General features: G+C 41.3%; 1 protein-coding gene and 1 long non-coding RNA gene across 10 annotated transcripts in view; one reads left to right on the top strand and one right to left on the bottom strand.

Annotated features, from left to right (window-relative positions):
- Positions 1-15603, bottom strand: part of DIP2C (disco interacting protein 2 homolog C) — a 751814-nt gene that overhangs the window by 549311 nt on the left and 186900 nt on the right. The window lies entirely within an intron of this gene.
- Positions 214-14990, top strand: LOC141144333 (uncharacterized). 2 transcript variants are annotated; one of them, XR_012244395.1, is made up of 3 exons: positions 214-761; positions 2131-2250; positions 13659-14990. It is a non-coding gene; the product is annotated as an uncharacterized lncRNA (long non-coding RNA). The 2 variants fall into 2 exon arrangements; XR_012244394.1 differs by lacking the exon at positions 13659-14990 and adding an exon at positions 2366-3848.

Below are 15603 nucleotides of genomic sequence, written 5' to 3'. Positions count from 1 at the left end.
ATATGTTATATGTACATATATGTTATTATTTGAATGTTTACACTAATCTAATCAGATTGCCACGGGGCGCTTGGCTACTATATACTATGTACCCTAGATGCCTGTATCGCACATGCACATACATATGTGAGTGTGAATATATATGAATTGATATTTATTACAATGCTTTTCATTTATGTGGTTTCTGTCATTGATTATGTTTTTACACACTTTTTATAATGAAAGAATATGTATTTCCATCCAACCCATCTCCACATTGTCTATGGCCTCACTCAAAGTCCCAAATTCCTTCTTGTATTCTTTGTTCCAGGGATGGAGGCACACTATATACTTATATGTGCTTCAATTAAAGTCCCAAAACTCCCCCTCTCTCTTCAGTAGGTATTAACAAGGCTCCATAAAATAAAAAAAAAACAGATCGATCTTTAGTTTACTGGTAAATAACTAAAATAATTGTGCAATATATGTCCGTTTAGACAGAGAGCAAAGGTTTGTTGTCTTTGCCTAAACTGACATTTGCCGCACAATTGTTTTAGTGATTTACCAGAAAACTAAATATCAGTCTGAATTTTCATTTATGAAACCATTTTCTTCCATATGAATTACTGAAAGAACGCAAACAATCTGTATTCGGTCTTTGAACTGCCTGAGCTGATGCATGACTAGCTGACTGACATTTCAAATCCTAGAAAATCAAGGTCTTTGGTTATCTGCAGAAGCTGCCGCTTCCTTTAATCCAACTAACTCTTTTCGATCTCCAGGTGAGGATCTGATGACAGTTCTGTGTTCTCTCTTTGTGCATCATCTCAGCTGGTGATTTTGCTTCTTTGCTTCCATGTCAACTTTAACCTTTCCATAGATAGACTCCTATCCCTGTATTTGTCACCAACAGGCTCTGTTTCTGTCTATGTATTAAGCAATACATTGCTGCGTGGTCATTATTATTATTATCACACACAATCTGTGCAGTGTTTTACAAAATATAAGGGGACAGTACAGGTACAGTACAATGCAAGACAAGAGTTTAAAGCAGTGTTTCTCAAACTGTGTGCCACGGCACATTAGAGAATTGCAGGTGTGCCGTGGGATATTTCGGGGAGCCTTCAGCAAAGACGGGATATTTCGGGGAGCCGGCAGCCCACTAGCAGGGCGCTTTTAACCCCCCCCCCCCGCTAGCAGCCGAAGGGTTAAAACCCAGTGCTCCCAACTGCCCCAAAAGATGCTGCTTGCAGGGCTTCTTGTAATGTCACGTAAGCGCACCGCCCAATTGTGAAAGCACTCGGGCTTTCACACTGGGGAGGCATGAGAGGCAGTTTTCAGATGCTTTTTTAGCACTAAAACGCCTGTAAAACACTTTCAGTGTGAAAGTAGCCTTTGAAAGAGGTGTGACACTGGTATAGATGAAATAAAAAACAAACAGATTTATTGGTTCACACAAGATCTACAGTAGCAACAAACAGATGTCAGGTATATGAACAGATTTGCAATATTGTACACATAGTATTGCAGTAAATTATGATTTTCCACAACAAAGGTCCGAAATAAGTACAAGAATGCATCAGTCAGTACTTAAGGAGAAACTGTTCAGACAATTCAACATTCAAACATGAGGCCGATCTACCCAAGGACAGACTTCGAATACGGGGTTATTCAAATACGTGTCTCAAGCAGGCCTACAAGAGGGCCATTTGAGGACACGTAATGATCTTCTATATGATCCGACTTCAAAGACTAACAAAAACAAAAAGAACCCCATCTCTATTATAACAAAATTTTCTAACCAGCAGGAAATTAAGGGCACTGTCAAAAAGTACTGACATGTTCTAACCATGGACCCCACCGGCACCGCCCCCCTTTCTGACATCCTGGTCTATTGGCTGGCAGACCAATATAAGCAGACACACTACAGTATGTCCTTTGTATGTGGCATACCGTGAGGGTTGTGGACGTATGTAGGCACTGTTCCTTATCGAGGTAATGTAATATTTAATAGCTATGCAAGTGTGGTCAATAATGGGGCATATTATATAGGAATCCTCATGGGGTACATATTTATGTTTCCTTCACTAGCCTTTGCATTTTTTATCCAAGTAACTCTGTATTTATTATTATATTTTTATTCATTTGCAGTTCTCTGTACTGTCCCTTTGGGCGAGTGGGAACAGTCTACCCTTTGGTCTCTGAAGCTTGGCTTCGCCTCATAGGGATCAGGTCCTTCTCCCACACATACCTCGCAGCTTGTTTGGCCAGGTAGGTATACATATGCCCATACATCAGTTTAATCGTCATGGCTTTGGGGACGTTTGTTTAGTTCCCTGGCACCCATATTAAATAACTTTTATATTGTTATCTACTCTATTTCTAGCGATCTTGGGCCATCTGCCGGGCCTATCATCCGTGGTCTTTAGGGGGTGCTGCTCAGAGTACCCTTTGTGAATTGACAGTTCTTTGAGCAGTCTGGCTTTTCCATCAGAAGCGTGTCCATCCTTTCTGAGCTCCTGTGGTCGCCCCAAGGCCGCGGCATTCCTCAATTTGTTTTTAATCTGGATGCAATGTACAGGGTCAGTGTTTATTTGGCTTTGAACACAGACCTAGCAATTTACTTAATCCTTGATGTTATTTCAATATCATAATTATGTACTATCATATTATTGCATTATTGTATTATGTATTATCGTCTTGATGTAACCACTTACCCCTGGAGAAGAGAACCATTACGATAGATTCGAAACGCGTTGGTTTATCTCTTTTGTTATATCTGTCTCAATTGAGTATTGGTTTACATGCATTGTAATTCTCATCTCTGTATTGCCCATCTGCATCCTTATGTCTTGCACAATTGTGACACTTTTACTTCACTTAAATAAGTAATATTTGAATAACTTTGCCTGACTCTACTGAACCGTTTAAAGTCCCATTTAGAGGAAACAATTTTAGTGATTCTTTTAGAATGCATCCTAGTGACCCGACACGTCTCGTGAACACTAGTTCACTTCCTCAGGGGTTGATGCAAACTTGATCTCTATAAGGTAAAAACTGTATAAGTATAATGGAGAAGGTAAATGAATTGTATAGGGTCAAAATGTTAAAGGACTGCCATACTGTGCCCATACTTACAAAACTGTTAGAGGGAATACATATGCTCGTATTGGCTGGACTACTGCTGAAAAGGTCTGTCCCAGGGGGTTGTGGGTATAAGATCCGAAAAGGCACGGTAGGCAAAACAGGGAGAACACGTGCCCAAACATAAATAAATAATGGCCTCCATGATGATGACTGCAAAAGACATATCAGAAAATAAACCTCGCTACCACAACGTATAATTATTGTGTCCGACTGAAAGCAATGAATATAATGTAGGGCGGCACAGTGGTGTAGTGGATAGCACTTTCGCCTAGCAGTAAGAAGGGTTGCTGGTTCGAATCCCAACCACGGCACTATCTGTCTGGAGTTTGCATGTTCTCCCTGTGCCTGCGTGGGTTTCCTCCGGGTACTCCGGTTTCCTCCCACACTCCAAAGATATGCTGGTAGTTAATTGGATCCTGTCTAATTGTCCCTAGTATGTATGAATGTGAGTTAGGGACCCTTAGATTGTAAGCTCCTTGAGGGTAAGGACTGATGTGAATGTACAATGTATAAGCGCTGCGTAAATTGATGGCGCTATACAAGTACCTGAAATAAATAAAAAATAAATAATGCTGAACAAAAAGTGCAATGTCATTGTCAATATCAATATCATGTCAATATATGTCAATATCACTGAAGGTGACTGTAATAGGTCAAATGCTCAGAGACAAGGCAGAAAGTGAAAGATGAATTAGTGACAAGGGTATAAAAACAGAGTGGGAAAAAAAAGTAGTCATCCCAAACCCCCCGACAACTCTTTAGGAATCCAGCTGTATTATAAGAAGTGACATTCTGTTGCTAATCCTTGTGAACTAAACCTCGCTTCAATCCAATTTGCACATCTTTCACATTAAATTTAAATATATATGTAAAAATAAATAAGTTCTTCACCACAAATTTTTAAAAATTTTTTCAGGTGTGCCGCAAATTTATTTTTAGATCTTTTTGGTGCGCCGCAAGACAAAAAACGTTTGAGAAACACTGGTTTAAAGTGTGTGTGGGGGGAGGGGGAGAGATATTTTTATAATCGCAACAGACAGTTTGTTTCGGTTGATATGGTGACATAATCAGATACAGGCAGAAAGGCACAAGGCAATATGAAAAGTGCAGTTACACAGAGCAGCAACCATTTAAAATTCATCTTTAATTGATATTTCAGTAAACTGAAATCGAGATTGTCTGCTATGACTTGCTACACATTTGCTTTTCAGATACTAGAAGTCTGATCTCTTCAACTATCTGCAAGAGGGAGATTCTCCCCACTGACCACAAATTTAAAGCGGAACGCCACCCAAAAGGGGAAGTTCAGCTTTAAGTCCCCCTTCCCTGCTAAATTTGGCATGTCATTTTTTTTTGGGAGGGGGTGGAGCAAGTACCTAGTTTTGATAGGTACCTGCTCCCACTTTCGCTCGGATGTCCTAGGCAATCGAAGCAGAAGTTTTCCTCTCCCCTTCCCTCCCCGTAGTCTTCTGGAATAGGTACCAGAAGACTGTGGGGCCATTTACAAAGCACAGCGTGGCTCGCACATGCTCAGTGAGCAGCCGGCTGTGAAACCTCAAGCAGCACAGCCAGCTGCCCACAGTTATGATATCGGGCGCAGGGAACCCAAAGGAAAGTGGAGAACTAGCCTGGGTGAGGATGGTGCTGGATCCCTGGACAGGTAATTGTCCTTGTATTGTACAGGATTGTAGCTGCTGACTTTTTTTTTTTTCCAGAGCAAACAACCTCTTTAAAGTGGATCTACACTGTATCTGAGTGTCACAAACCAAAAACACTATTTCATTCATTTTTATTATTCAAAGCAAACTTCCCCATCCATTCAAGTCGCCATACTTTATTTTGCTGAGAAATCACTTTGAAAAAGTCTCCCTAGTATTTCTGACCGTGGCCAACTTGAATAAGGGCAGATGATTCATGTAGCATTTACTTCCTGAAATCTAGCTGCCCTTAGCTCAGGCATGCAGGCAGGATTGTGTGCTAAGCTGAGAAAGCCCCTCCTCCCCTCCTAAAAGCTCCTGGAATGCATTACATCATTTGCCTAGGCATGGAAACCAGGAAATAACTGAAAAACTGTCAAAAAAAAGAAAGCAAATATAATATACCTTCCTAACTATTTAGGAAGTATAAGGAATAATAAATAATAGCTTACAGCATAAGGAATAAAAATAGGTAATGTTGTTTGAGAGAGTGAAATTCCACTTTAAGAAGCATTCTTCCCACTAACCATCACATTAACTATACTAGATAGAAACACGCATGCTCGGAAGCAAGGACGAGCCAGAAGCGGACGGTCTTGTAAACTAGCGGTCGTAATGGAGAATTAACATTTGTGACGTGGCAAGTTGTGAAATCTCCAAATACAATGCACAATTCTCTTCTCTTTTAATGCGATATTAATGGAGCTGCTTTGCTGGTGATACTGATGGAGTTATTGCAAACTAATTTTCAAAGGCTTTTTTTTTCTAGTGATAGCAAGATTATTATTATTATTATTATGTTTTTTTTTTTTTTTTATTATTTGGGCAAGTTACCACAACACCATTATTCCGTAGTTTTTAAGATCAAAGATATAACTAAGTTGGTGTCCCTTGTTAATTTGACATTGTTTTTTTTTAAATGTAACTGCCTACTCCCAAACTGTCATTTGAAGTAAAACACATAGCCAAGTATTATTCTCCACAATTTTTTTTATTGTGCAATAAAAAAAGAAAACATGCTATCTGCCAATAGAACTTAAAGAAAAAGTACATTCTATGCATCCAAAAATATACCAAATCAAATCATTATTCAACCAAAAAAATAATGTCAAAGCAATAACTCCAAGGCCAATAATAAATAACACGTTATCTCCTCCAATTCTGCAACATGCCCGGTTGACGAACGGCCGTTCAGAAACGAACTGAAAAGTGCGAACTGAAAAGCATGAATCAACACTCCCCAAACTTCTACTAACACGAAATTATTAGAAGGCGCCCAAAGGGTGGCGCTAAAGAGCTGAAAAACAACGTAGTACGTCACTACGTCAATACATCACTCTCGCCTAGCAGTAAGAAGGGTCGCTGGTTCGAATCCCAACCACGACACTACCTGCCTGGAGTTTGCATGTTCTCCCTGTGCCTGCGTGGGTTTCCTCCGGGTACTCCGGTTTCCTCCCACACTCCAAAGACATGCTGATAGGTTAATTGGATCCTGTCTAAATTGGCCCTAGTATGTATGAATGTGAGTTAGGCACCTTAGATTGTAAGCTCCTTGAGGGTAGGGACTGATGTGAATGTACAATGTATATGTAAAGCGCTGCGTAAATTGACGTCGCTATATAAGTACCTGAAATAAATAAATAAATAAATAAATAAATAAATTGTTGGCCAACAATTGTGTGGCCGCGTGTATGCAAGACAAGTTTGGGCCAACACCCTTCGGACAAAATTCCACTATTTTGTTGGGCAACAATCTGATCGTGTGTGAGGCTTTAGTCCGTAGGGTTCAATATTGAGTAGACCCACCCTTGGTAACTATAACAGCTTCAACTCTTCTGAGAAGGCTGTCCACAAGGTTTAGGAGTGTGTCTATGGGAATGTTTGACCATTCTTCCAGAAGCGCATTTGTAAGGTCAGAAGGACGAGAAGGCCTGGCTCACAGACTCTGCTCTAATTCATCCCTGAGGTGTTCTATTGGGTTGAGGTCAGGACAGGTCAAGTCCCCCCCCCCCCCCCAAAACTCGTTCTTCCATGTCTTTATGGACCTTGCTTTGTGGACTGGTCCAAATCATGTGGTGGAGGGGAGAATTATGGTGTGGGGTTGTTTTTCAGGGGTTGGGCTTGGCCCCTTTGTCATTTAGGCATTGGAAGCATGGAAGTTACATTTTATCTTCCTGTTTCAGACCTACTTGGCTGTGACAGCCAAAGATGGTAATGTGACCACTCATCAAAAAAATGTAGACAAGTAGGATTCTTTGATTTTCTGTAATTATAATAAACCTATGTGATATAATAGTTGAAGATACAAACATTGCTCGGAGGAGTTTGACTTTAACCACTATGTAATAGAAGTGAGCTGGAGATTTCAAACCACATCTTTATATCTTCAAGGCATGGGAAAAATGTAGCAATCATATGATTCTGTCTTAGTAAGAAGGCTCTAATTGTCTGCACTTCCAGGAGTCTCGTCAAGCTGTAATGGAACATGCATTTAAAGTGCAAATGCGAATATGCTGACCTTTTACAACAAAGGATGCTTTGAATTTGCAATAATATTAAAGGGTTGTGTGCATAAATTAGAATGTATTTCAATGTATTATCAATGCAAGGAATGTACATATGTCACAAAAATATCTATATTGTGTGATAGGAAAAAAAAAAATCAGGTTGACTAAAATAATGAAGCCTTCTGCAATAACACCTCTAGTACTGCATTCACAATGGAACAGATGTATGATCATCATATGTTCCCCATGTAAGTTATCAGAACTGCATTAGGATGTCACTTATGTACAATATGCCTGCCCCATAAAGAGTTACAGGGGGCCGTCACCCTTACCAACTGATGCAAGTTATGACATTTTCTAGTTACGGTATATTTTTTTACCAAAACAGTGTCAGATTCAGTGCCATTTTCCATCAACATGGCTGGCCTAGCGCATTTTACCAGATCAGATCAGCAGAGTCCATGAGGTACATGTATAAAAAGTTTGCTGAACGAACACACACCACACATCTACACAGCGACAACGAAACCTGCCGCATTCTCTGTTATATAATTATCTTGTATGATCATTAGCACCATCTAGTGGCCATAATGTGGTATTTGTTTTTAAATACATCAATCAGGGAAAAAAAGGATTTTTGCCCACTAGATGGCACCTAGGATCATATGAGATAATTACAGTATATAATACAGAATACAGCAAGTTTTTTTTTTTTTTGGAGCTGTGTGGATGTGTGCCACATTTTTTATACACAGGCCCCCATGTGTTTTTTTTTTTTTTTTTTTTGATAGGAGCTTCTCTTTTACGATGTCTGTATTCTGTTGTTTTTTTTAAGATGTTTCATGAATGTAATAAAATTAGGACCCGAAAGAATAACCACTTAAATGATTTATAAACAGATTAGGCGTACTCACTACACCACCCAATAACTCCACAAGCCCCATCATAGACCTTGGGCTAGATTCACACTTGTGCGGGTGGTTGCGGGTCCCGCACCCACAACCATTTACAGCAAAAATTGCTCTTTTACAGACAAGCAGGGCTGTCATTCATTCTTAATGACACCCCCACACATCTAAACACGCAGTGCGTTTGGCAGTGTGGGACATTGCATGGTGCAAAAGTGCCATGTGATTTCCTTGCGGCTTTAAAAAGGTGCAAGCACCTTTTTCCTGAATTTCAAAAGAATGGGCTGCTGTGCCTGCGCAAACACGGGCCTGCACCGAACATAAAGGGATGAACCAAGCCTTACCACATTAGCCTCCTTTTTTGAATGCTGGGAACACAGTCCATATATTCAATTCTAAAGTGGAAAGAAGTGGGGAACTTCTTTTGGGTTTTTATTGATCTAAATGGGGGTTTCCCAGACAGCAATAAAACTAACAGAAGTTCTAACCCATCCCCATTCAGTTAATAACCCAGACAAAAATCCAATATAAAATCAATGCACAAAGAAAATAGAAAACCTTTAAAAAATGTGTATAACCCTTGAAAAAATGTGCAGAGTTAAGCCTCGTACACGCGATCGGATTGTTGGCCAACAAAACCATAGACTCCGAAGGGCATTGGCCCAAACTTGTCTTGCAAACACACGGCCATACAATTGTTGGCCAACAATTACGAACGTAGTGACGCACTACGTTGTTTTTCAGCCCTTTAGCGCCACCCTTTGGGCTCCTTCTGCTAATTTCGTGTCAGTAGAAGTTTGGTGACTGTTGATTCGTGCTTTTCAGTTCGCACTTTTCAGTTCGTTTCTGAACGGCTGGTCGTCAACCAGCCATGTTGCAGAATCGGAGGAGATAACGTTATTTATTATTGGCCTTGGCGTTATTGCTTTGACATTATTTTTTGGGTTGAATAATGATTTGATTTGGTATATTTTCTATATTTTTGGATGCATAGAACGCACTTTTTGTTTAAGTTCTATTGGCAGATAGCATGTCTAATTTTATTTGTTTTCTTTTTTTAATGCACAATAAAAAAATTGTGGAGAATAATACTTGGCTATGTGTTTTACTTCAAATGACAGTTTGGGAGTAGGCAGTTACATTTAAAAAAAAAAACATGTAAAATTAACAAGGGACACCAACTTAGTTGTATCTTTGATCTTAAAAACTACGGGATAATGGTGTTTCACTAGAAAAAAAGGTCTTTGAAAATTAGTTTGCAATAACTCCATCAGTATCACCAGCAAAGCAGCTTCATTATTATCCCATTAAAGAAGAGAATTGTGCTAATTCTCCATTACAAACGATAGTTTACAAGACCGACAGCTTCTGGCTCGTCCTTGCTTCCGAGCATGCGTGTTTGTATTTTGGACTTTTGTCCGACAGACTTGTGTACACATGCTCGGAAAATCCGACAACAGACATTTGTGCGCGGAAAATTTTAAAACCTGCTATCCAACATTTGTCCGCAGAAAAAATCCGACAACAATTGTCCGATGGAGTGTACAAACGGTCGGGTTTTCCTCCAACAGCCTGTTATCACACAATTCCCGTCGGAAAGTCCGATCGTGTGTACGAGGCTTTAGAAAGGATTTTTTTTATTCTCTGGTTTAGTTCTAAGCTCAATAATTCATAACATTCTCTATACTGTAGCAGCTGACATATGAATTCATGGAGCACACATACACATGAAGAATTATCTGGGACATTTTCCCTCGTCTTCAGTTTTGTTAGACTGAGTAAAGCTGGTGATATGATGAACTTTACACAAATCAATCAATGGTGCTGATACTATTCATCTAGGTTTTCATTCTGATCACATCCCCAATCATTGCAAGGCTCACTTTATGACATTTCCAGTTTGGGAAGAGGAAGATTTGAAACAGTACTTTGTTTTGTATTCTGATTAGATCCGTAAGAAGCACTTTGTCACTCCCTTTGATGCATTAAAATTAAGAAAATTTAGAGGTGTACATTTTTATTTAGCTGCATTAGACATTTTCCACTATACTATTAAATTGTATATAAAAAACATAATATATTGCATCTGACCAGACTTTTTGCAGATTCATACTTGCCTAGCTGGATGCAGCAACGGTCTGATAATGCAACTGTTCCCTGCCGGCTCGAATACTGAGAATCGAGCGATCAAACACCGCTGATCGCTCGGTTCTTAGAGCTCCCTGAGCAGAGAGCTGGTGACTGTCAGTCACTGGCTCTCTGACTGCCCCCCCCGTGCTCACTGGAGCGTTGGGCTGTGGAGGGGGAGCAGCCAGCTCAGGGGTTGAGCCAAGTACCGGTCCAGGCGTGTGGGCGTATCCCAATTATATGGTCGCGATCCTTCCCAAGCCTGGACTGGTTCAGTGACATCAGCCAACAGCGGGTTTCACCCCGCTGTCTGCTGAAAACAGGTCACAGGAGTGCAGTTAGTTCTGAGAGGCTGAGTCGGATACCGGTCCAGGCATGTGGGCGGATACCGACAATATGGTCATGATCCTTCCCGAACTTGAATCAGCTCTCTGACGTCAGCCGACAGTGGGTTTCAGCCCACTGTTTGCCGAAAATGGGTCACAGGAGTGCAGAACAAACTGCACTCCTTTGATCCACAGGAGTTTTGGCTGCACTTCTCCTTTAACTGAGGTGGCTGCATTACAATTTTTGCCTGGTAATCCTGCAAATAGCACACTTCCTGTCCCTGATGGCTACAGTCACTCCTCCACTGTATCTATAGAGGGAGCCATGGTTCACACACAGGCTGGTCTTCAAAAATACCTGCATTTGTTCATCTATAATAAATGGGGGGATGGGGAGATCAGTAGTTTACAGAAGAAGATAACATGGTTTTACCCTTCCAATTCCACCCACAGGAAGTGACAAAGACACAGGATTTCTGGCAAAATGAACAGGTATTTTCTGTACTTGATAAAAATGTTCTTAGTCTGAAATATGTAATATATGATGTTTTAGTTTTTGGGTTTAGATATGCTTTAAACTCAGATTAGTAATACAGTATTAGCCTTTATCCATGTATTCCTGCTACCTTCCCATTATCTGTATAGATATCATTATAGCTGCATGGTAAAGGATCTGCCCTGTGTATAAATAACGCTGCACTTGACGTAGCAGTGGATGTGGTTAGGGGAAGAAGAAGGCATTTTTATTAGCTAAACTCTCTCCCGATAATGATTCAAGGAAATGGGTACAGTTAAGTGCATCACAAAACGGTGCTTCCCAGAAGTAGCTATGATGAGAAGAATACAATATGTAACAGAAATATTATAGGAACACTGGTTGGCATTTGTATCTTTATCTGCATTTTATTAGCATGGTTTTTCCTTTTGTTTTTCCCCATGTATAACTTGCCTAAACCTAGCACTCTTCATGTAAGGAAAGTTAAATAATTGAGGACTTAAAGCCGGCCATAAATTTGTCGAATTCTGAAAGAATTTTCTTTAGGAAATCGTACCTAATAATTTTCGTTCACACTGACCCCGGTCGGGAGGGTAAACCTTATCAAAATATCCTTCCTTCCTAAATTTTTATATGCTTTTCGCCACACTCCAATTCCCATCCCTAACTCGTTTTTTGTAAAGCTAGACCAAGCTATTACCTCCTTCCTATGGGCGGGGACAACACCCAGAGTTGCTAAACAAACACTACAGCTATCACTTTCAGAGGGTGGCCTCTCCCTCCCAAATTTTAAAAAATATTACTGGGCGGCAGTGTTGGTCTCGGTAAGGTGGTGGTTTACTCAGGACAATACCAACCCATCGGTCAATCTAGAGGCAGCGATTCTTGGCTCATACTCTGAGCTCAGTAATTTGGTCTATAGAGATCCGAGGTACAGTCCCCAAGTCACATCACATATGAAAACGACAATTAAGGTTTGGCAGCAGGTATCTCACTATTTTAATGGCAGTCGGGCTGTCTCTCCATATACTCCGTTGTGGGGCAACCCAACAATGCCACACTTCCAATCTGTCCCAGACCCTCAGGTCTGGGCCAGATACGGCGTCCGGACATTACGGGATATTTTCAAGGAGGGGCAGCTTCTCTCGTTTGTAGAGCTGAAGGATAAATTCCACCTCCCCCCATGGATGTTCTTTCGGTTTTTGCAACTCAGACATGCAGCCCGGGCGCAATTTCCGGAGGGGGTGGAACTAGCGATTCACTCGGTTGAATCCATACTGATAGCTAAAGACATAGATCGTACGCTGTCCTTTATATATCTTAGGCTTACCTGCAAAGCTACCTCTAAAATACTTCCGCTATTTAACAAATGGAATTCAGATATCCCGACTCTAACTGAAGGGGATTGGTCAGAGGGACTGCAGCAGTGCATAACATTAATGATCTCGGCCAGAGATAGGTTCATCCAGCTAAAGTTTTTGCACAAGGTGTACTACACCCCGCATAGACTCTCCTCAATATACCTGGGATTGGACGATACTTGCCCTAAATGCAGACAGTCGGTGGGGACCTTTTTTCATGTGGTTTGGTCATGCCCTATAGTGCAGAATTATTGGACCACAGTGGTGGCGGAGGTTAACGGAGTGGCGGGACTACACCTGGAGGTAGATCCGCTTGTCTTTCTCCTGGGCATTACTGACAACTTGGCCACAGAAAAATATACAAAACTGTTTGTGTTTTACACAGCCTATTATGCCAAGAAAGAGATATTATTGCGCTGGAAGTTAGGGGACCCTCCCACGGTGGGGGCATGGAGGGCTCAGGTTAATGCGGCATTGCTGCTGTATAAACTTACTTATATGGGAAGAAATTGTCCTCAAAAGTTCGACAAGATCTGGGCGGCCTGGGTTGAAGCGAGACACCTCACCATATAGATGTTTCCGGAAGCCCCTCTCCAGGGGGCCTTTCGGAAAAGGGCAGACGTGGTGTTTCTGGCGTCGGCTCGGGGGACTTGGGGGTTTGGAAATATTGAATTTACAGAAGCGTGGGGGTGGCTCGCCCTCCTGCACTTCCAGACACCTGCCCTGCATGGCACCTTTCCCTTCTCCCTTTTCCCTATTTCTCTTTTTGGCAGGGGGTCCCTGGTGATGATAGGTGGTTTCTAGATGAAAAGGGGTGCATAGCCTTAAAATACTACAGTCTGCTAAGGTGTTTGTGAAAATAATTGAGGAATATGTTATGTTATGTTATGTAGGTAAAATAGATTGGGGGAAGTTGCATAGATGACTCACGTTCCTATAACGCATGATTATTAGACCTCAATATTTACCACTGTGAATCTGGTTCTACAGATATTTTTGTGTAAGATACTTAATTTGATTTCTCAAGTGTACTGTACTTTCTATTTCAATAAACATTACCTGTGTTAAAAAAAAAAAAAATAATAATTTTTGTTCAAATTTCCCCATTAGTGGGCCGCAGCAACAGACGATTTTCGTGCAGCCATCGAATTTGAGTGATCGGGCATGTTGGAAAGGTTTTGAAAAAACGAGAGAATCATGCGAGAAATTTGATCTAAAAAGAAATGTGCATAAGCGCAAGAAAAGAAGATTCCCGGCCCCGAAAATTCTTTTCTGTAGCAACATGACGTTAAATCGAAGACTTGGTTGGTCGAATTTTGATATCAATGGTGGCACCATCGGATCACAAAACGCACAAAATTTCTGATTTGCGAAAGAAAGTTTGTTCGGAATTCGACCCGTTTATGGCCTGCAAATGTCTACCAAACCTGAACTGCATGGATGCAAAGCACACCTAAAGCATTAATTTGGTGGACTATGGCTGGCCATCAAAGCTGTGGAGATACACTGTGGTTGATTTACTCAACCTGGAGTGTGCATGTAGCCAATCAGCTTCCAACTTCAGCTTGTTTAATTAAGCTTTAACAAAAAAACCTAGAAGCTGATTGGAACTATGCAAAACTGTACCAGGTTTTGCGCACTCTAGTTTTAGGAACTCAATTCCATTGCTCGTTCTACTATGTGTTGTGTGGTATCTCTCCATTCCCTTCACCTGTCCCTCACTGACATCACTTTCTTTGAGGTCAACAGCTCCAAACCAGCAGCTTCCAAGCCACGTGCCTTAGAGAGGCCCTGTCACCAGACCATTCATTTCAATACCAATCAACCAATGTGCATTCAATGTATTTTCTCATTATTTATCTGTAAAGCCTGCCTTGTGTAGACATCTAAAAGCCCTGAGACTGCTGCTGGGCGCCACCATCTTGGATGCAGTGTCAGCAACTCCAGAAGATTCAGGACTGTCACTCAAAAGTAATCCCTTCCACTCCTCCTCAAGCAACTACATAAAAGGTAAGGTAGGAAGGTGAGGGGTGGAGGAGCTGGGCCAGCATTGATAGTAATTTGACACTGTCAGAGGAGGGGAAGGCTGTGACATGCAAGGAGAGAGGGGCCTGCACCAGGGAAGAGACTCTTCCTAAACTAGTCAAATTTGCTAGTAAGTCTGGAGGAACATTGCAAGTCAATACATAAATAGGAAAAAAATGCAAGTAAGCATTCAAAGTACTTTATTGTTCTGTGATTTTACCTGCAATTTTTGAACTTGGTCTCTTTAACCTATAGTCTACCAAGGTGCGGTCATAAACATCCTGGAATTCAAGGTAATTTCCACCAAAAAGCCTGTACGGCAGTGGTTCTCAACTCCAGTCCTCGGGACCCACCAACATGCCAGATTTTAAGTATTACCTTGGGGAGTTGCAGACTAGAATACTGCAATCACTGAGCAGCAAGTGATATCACCTGTGATGTATTTCAGCTATCTTGCAAACCTGGCCTGTTGGTGGGTCCTGAGGACTGGAGTTGAGAACCACTGCTGTACGGGGTTTCGCGCAGCGGTGCCAATGTGTCGCAGTTTATGTACGCGAGCCAGTCGGGAACTGGTTAAAATGCCGTTCTCAGTTTTAACAATAACCCTCTACTTTTGTAGCTGCTTCTACCAAGGACTCCCTCCTGCCAACTAGGTGAGACGAATCAGTCGTTGGATGCATGGTCCCAGAACCTCACATCAATTACTCAACTTGCCTAACCACGCATGTACAGTTCTCGCTCCCTGAGCTCAGCATTCTGAGAGTGACAGAGAGAGCAGACTGTACGTGCGTGGTTAGGCAAACAGAGTTCTTGTAGCTGAATGCTCATTCGTGAGGTGCTAGGGCTACGCATCCAAACAGCAGGACAGAGAAGGGAGCCAATAGTAGAAACAGCTTAAAAAGTTAAAGAGGAACTGCAGTCTGCTCACATAATTTGTAATAAAAAACATCTTTGCCATTCTGAAGCTTCCCTCCAATCCCTTTGCATATTTATTCATATATAGTATTCTATGCACGAAAGTAAAAAAACC

This window comes from Aquarana catesbeiana, linkage group LG05 (genome assembly GCF_042186555.1).
Source record: "Aquarana catesbeiana isolate 2022-GZ linkage group LG05, ASM4218655v1, whole genome shotgun sequence".
NCBI classification, from domain to species: domain Eukaryota; kingdom Metazoa; phylum Chordata; class Amphibia; order Anura; family Ranidae; genus Aquarana; species Aquarana catesbeiana.
Note: the sequence above shows the minus strand (reverse complement) of the source record. Positions and strands in the feature narration are given on the sequence as shown.